Here is a 6,031-nt window from a genome sequence, read left to right as displayed (position 1 = left end):
CAACAAAGATAAAGAAAATCATAACTGAATACAATGAAAAACTATAACAAATTTGAAAACCTAGATGAAATGTACAAATTCCTAGAAACAAACTATCTACCAAAATTAACTCAAAGAGAAATAAAAATTTTAAACAGACCCACTACAAATGAAGAGATAGAATATGTCATCAACAAATTGCCGACAGCAAGATAGAAACTTAGAACCAAATGGCTGCACTGGACAATTCTACCAAACATTCAGAGTTGACACTAATGCTACTTAATCTCTCCAAAAAATGGAAGAGGAAGAACATTACCAAACTCCTTCTATGAAGCCAGCATAGCCCTAATACCTGATACCTAACAAACAAACAAAAAAGAAAATTATAGACCTATATCTCTTATGAATATAAATGCAAACATTTTTAGCAAAATTCTAGTCAACAGACTTCAGCAGCACATCAAATACATCATATATTATCATCATGTGTGATTCATACCAGGATTACAAAGGTGATTCAACATCAGAAAATCTATCATATAATTAAAACTAAACAAGAGATCCATATGATCCAATCAATTGATGCAGAAAAGATATTCAATAAAATTCAACATTATTTTCTGATAAAAAATCTCAGGAAAACAGGACTAGAAGGGAAAATTCTCAACCTAATTAAGTGCATATATGCAAAATCAACAACCAGTATTACACTTAATGGAGAAAAATAAGAACCTTCCCTTTGAGGACAGGAATGAGAGAAGGATGTTTTTTCTTACCACTCTTATTCAACACTGTACTGGAAGTCCTAGTCAAAGTAATAAGACAAGAAAGACAAATAAAAATATCCAACTAGAAAAGGAAGAAGTAAGACTGTCTCTATTTGCAGATGATATGATTCTATGTATAGAAGACTCTAAAGATTCTACAAGAAAACTGCTGGAAATGAGAGAAGAATTTAGGGTTTCTTTAGACTACTCTGAAAAATAAATCAAGAAAACAATACCATTCATAATAGCTCTGAAATCAATAAAAATACTTAGAAATTAACCTAACCAGGGACATAAAACACTTATATAATGAAAATTATAAAACACTACTGCAAGGGACTCGCAAAAAAGGAAAGACATTTTGTGTTCGTATATTGGAAGACTTAATATAGTGAAAACGTCAATCCCACCTAAAGTGATCTATAGATTCAGTGTAATCCCGATACAAATCCCAATAACATTCTTTACTGAAATGGAAAAACTACTGACTAACTTCAAATGGAAAGGAAAGAAACCTCAAGTAAACAAAGCAATTTTGAAAAAAAAAGAACAATGAAGGAAGCCTCATACTCCCCAATATAAAAACATACTATTCAGCCACTGTAATCAAAACAGCCTAACACTGGTTCAACAACAGATACATAAATGAGTGGAATATAAGTGAGGACCCAGAATTAACCTAGTTATTTATGGAGAACTGATTTTCACAAGGGCTCAAAGTTCATTCAGTGGGACAAAAATGATCTTTTAATTAACAGTGATGGCAAAACTGGATATCCACCTACAGAAAAATAGATAAAATGTGTATCTCTCACCAAACACAAAACTAACTCAAAATGGATCAAAGATCTAAATGTTAAATCTCAAATGATAATATTCCTAGAAGACAACATGGGAAGAAAACTATGGGCCCTAATCTACTGTAAAATTAACAGAACAATCTTACAGTAAATCTGTGAATAGAAGTCAGAATAGATAAATAGGATCTCTTAAAATTTAAGAACTTTTGCTCATGAAAAGACTTTATTAAAAGAGTAAGTAGACAATCTACAAATTGGGAAAAATCTTCAGAAACAATTTATCTGATAATGATCTAATCTCTAAAACCTATAGAAAAATACAAGTCAACAATAAGAAGACAAACAACCCAATCATAAACTGAGCAAAAGACATGAACAGAATGTCCATCAAAGAGAATCCAAACAGCCAACCCATATGAAAAGATATTCACAATATTTACCCATTAGTGAGCTTCAGATCAAAACTACAATAAGATACCAATAGCATCTTACCCTTACTAAAATGGCAGTGATTTTTTTTTTTTTTACGATTGTTGTTGTTGTTGTTATGTGCCGTCAAGTCGGACCCGACTCATAACGACCTCTCCTTGGGTTTCTGAGGCATTATCACTACAGAAGTAGATTGCCCAACCTTCCTTCCGAGGAGTGGCTGGTGGGTTTGAACCGCCAGCCTTCTGGTTAGCAGTCAAGTGCCTTAGCCACTATGCTATCAGAGCTCCAAGTATTGGGGAGATTGGAACCTTTATGCATTGCTGATGGAACTGTAAGATGGTACAACCACTATGAGAACAGTATAGCATTTTCTCAAAAATTTAGAAATATAACTGCCCTCTGATCCAATAATACCATTTTTAGGTATATAGCCTCCCAAACCAAACTCACTGCTATCATGTTGATTCTGATACATAGCAACCTCCATTGGATTTCCAAGCCTGTATATCTTTACAGGAGCAGACTGCCTCATCATTCTTCCAGGTGTATACCCTAGAAACCTACAAAGAATGGTATGAACTGACATATGAAAATCTATGTTCTTTGCCACTTTATTCACAGTAGAAAATACATGAAAACAACCAAAGTGTCCATTAATGGATTAATGGACAAGAAAACTGTAATACATGCATACCATGGAAATACTATGCAAGCATAAAAAACAATGATGAATTCATGAAATAAATTGTAGCATGGATGGACCTGGAGAGCATAATGCTAAGTGAAATAAGTCAAGCATATATGGACAAACTGTATTATCCTTCTTTGATAAGAAGAGAAGAATGGATAAATATGGAGAGACCCATGTTCATTAGTGATGACAAAGAAGGGACATGGGGGAAGCATACTACAGTACAGACTAGTTATTTTTGGTGATGGCAAAAGTAGCACTGATTTTTGATGTAGTGAGCATGGTACAACCAAAGTAATAACGAGTTTTTGAGTACATACGGAGAAATTAGGCAAAATGGTATATGGGTACGTATAGACATGTGCATAGGAGAGAACAGATAGATGTATCTAAAAATGCAAACCAAACCCACCGCCATCAAATCAATTCCAACTCACACTAATCCTCAAGGGCAAAGTAGATCTGTCCCGTAGGGTTTCTAAGGTTGTAAGTCTTCAGGAAAGCAGACTGCTTCATCTTTCTCCAACAGAGAAGCTGGTGGGTTTTAATTGCCAGCCTTTTGGTTAGTGGCCAGATACTTTAACCACAACACTAGAAATATCTATGTTCTGTGTCTAGATGCCCTCAAGTGGCTCCAACTCACAGTAACCCTATGTACAACAGAACAAACCTGACCAGTCCTGCATCATCCTCACTAGCTTTGTTATGATTGAGCCCATCTTTGTAGCTACTGTGTCATTCCATCTTGTTAAGGGTCTTCCCTTTTTTTTTCTGACTCTACCAAGAATACTGTCCTTCCCCAGGGTCTATGGAAGTATCTATAGCTTTGCATAAATACAAATATATGGGTGCTGGCACATACATTCATCAAAGACACAAATATGGGCATTCTTCAGACATAATCAAACACCTTTCAATATTGATTTTGTGGGTTTGAGGGCATAAGACCAGAGTTTCATGGGACAACTCAGTCAATTAACATAACGTAGTTCACAAAAATCATGATCTGCATCCTAACGAAGTCATGTCTGGGGTCTTAGAAGCTTGTGAGCAGCTTTCTATGACCTAACTATCTGTCTCAACTTGCCAAGTGCAAAATAGTAAGAAAGTAACCAGAAGCACAGAAAAGAAACAAGTCTACAAGAACCAACCTCATCTCCCCTGAGACCAGAACTAAATGGTGCCTGGCTACCACCATTGACCACTACAATTGGTCCTGGGTAGAATGGAAGAAAAATGTGGAGTAGAACTCAAATTCTTATTTAAAAAAAAAAAAAGGCAGACAAAGTGAAACAGCAGAAAAAGCCAAACAAACTGGAAAAGCAGAGAACAGAGGACCCACTGAGACTATTTTTCTGAGACACTCTTTAAACCTAGACCCAATTCTATCCTCTGAGATCACCTTCTAGTGAAATAGCAGAGTGGCACACAAAATAAAGCATATTATCCAAAAGATTAGTGCCCTACTTAATAGCCAACAGGTCAACAATATGTCAAAAGCAAAGATGAGAAGATAAGGAGGCAGAGAAAGAAGAGTACTAGGAAGGGGACAAATACAACACAAATAAAGAGAATGCTGACACATTGTGATAAAAGTCACTAATGTCACCGCACAATTTGTGTGAAAATTATCAAACAGGATCCTAACTTCTGTAAAATGTCATGAAAAACTCAATAAAATAATATTTTAAATAAAGAAAGAAATGTTTAAAGAGCTAATGAATTTTAGATTCCTTGGAAAAGACTACATTGTGAGAATTGGAACAGAAACCAGGTAGCTCCCTGAGGAATATTTACTTAAAAGGGATAGGTTGATGTGGGCTTGGGACCTTAGTCTCAGGGACATCAAGCTCAATTGGCATAACATACTATACAAAACAATGTTCCACCTCCTACTTTGGCGAGTAGTGACTGGGATCTTAAAAGTTAGCAAGCTGCCATCTAGATGCAACAATGGGTCTCTCCTCCTCCAAAGCAAAGAAGAATGAAGAAAACCAAAATTCATGGAAACAATTAGTCCTAGCGACTGGTACACCATCCGATCTGCAGCCTATATGACTGAGACCAGAAGAACTAGATGGTGCCCAGCTACCACTGTCATCCACTTGGAAGGGGATCTACGTAAGATATCCTAGATAGAGATGGAGAACAATGTGAAACAAAACTCAAAAAACATTTGGAGACAAAAAAGGGGGGGGTGGGACCAGGTTTGCTGGTCCGATAGAGCCTGGTGGAACCACTGAGGCTATGGTCCCTAGGTGCCCTTCAGGCCTGGAATTGAACCGACATCTGTGGTTTCCGGCCAAACAAAAGACAGGCATATGAGTTGAACATTTACCTGAGGCAGATACACTCCTTTGAGAGAACAATCATGGGAGAAAGAAGGGATGCTTATGCACAGGGAGACAGCTCAGGGGGCAGGAGTGCATGGAGGGATGGACACTGGGAAGAGGTAACTATGGTAAGGAAGTGGGAGGGGAGCTGTTGCATTGTGGTAAATTGTGGCCAGTGTCATGAGACAAAGTGTATGTGAACTGCTGTATGGAAAGTGAGTTTGCTCTGTAAATCTTCACCCAAATCACAATTAAAAAAATTAAAATAAAATAAATAAATAAATAAATAAAAAGGGATAGGTTGAGAAGAATCTTGGAAAGGAGAAAGAAGAAGAGTAATTCTAGAGGCAAAAGAAACTCCATAATAGATTAACTTGTCAATGATGAAAGGCAAAAATGTTAGTGAAACAGAAACAACAGCCATCATCATCACCATCTTCATCAAAGTAGTCCAGATTAATGAACAACTATCATAAGCCAAGAAATGTATGTGTTTTCATGAATTATCTAATTTAAAACTCACAAATATCATGTGGAATAAAAACTCCTATTTTCTTCATTTGACATAGAAGAAAACTGAAATTTAATGTGTTTAGCAACTTGTGTAAAATGAAACAGCAGAATAACTGGCATAACTGAGACTCAGACTGAAGTCTTGTTCAAAGTTCACGTTGTCAGAAATTGACTGGAAATTATTGAAGAGATCATTCACTTGCTACAGACCATTGAAGCCTCACACTCCTCCTCAGCTTTACTTCCTGATTTTGGTCATTTTTATGTTTACTATAAAGGATATGGAAGAAAAGTACCTAACAGAAAAGCAACTAGTAGCTTTATTTTCTACTTGCAATTCTGACCAAAAATAAACAGAAAGCTTGAAAATGAGAGATTTAAATAAAACAATCTTTTAGAGCTTTTGGTGAACTTTAGTTATCCAGCACACAGTTTTCCTCATTATCACAGTTAATTAAAAGTTGTTTGGATTTTATCTGCTGCTTTATTTATTACAGTCCTCTAGGGTCTTTC

Source organism: Orycteropus afer, unplaced genomic scaffold (assembly GCF_000298275.1).
Source record: "Orycteropus afer afer isolate SDZICR_OR568_19922 unplaced genomic scaffold, OryAfe1.0 scaffold00066, whole genome shotgun sequence".
Lineage (NCBI taxonomy): Eukaryota > Metazoa > Chordata > Mammalia > Tubulidentata > Orycteropodidae > Orycteropus > Orycteropus afer.
This window is presented reverse-complemented; position numbering follows the sequence as displayed.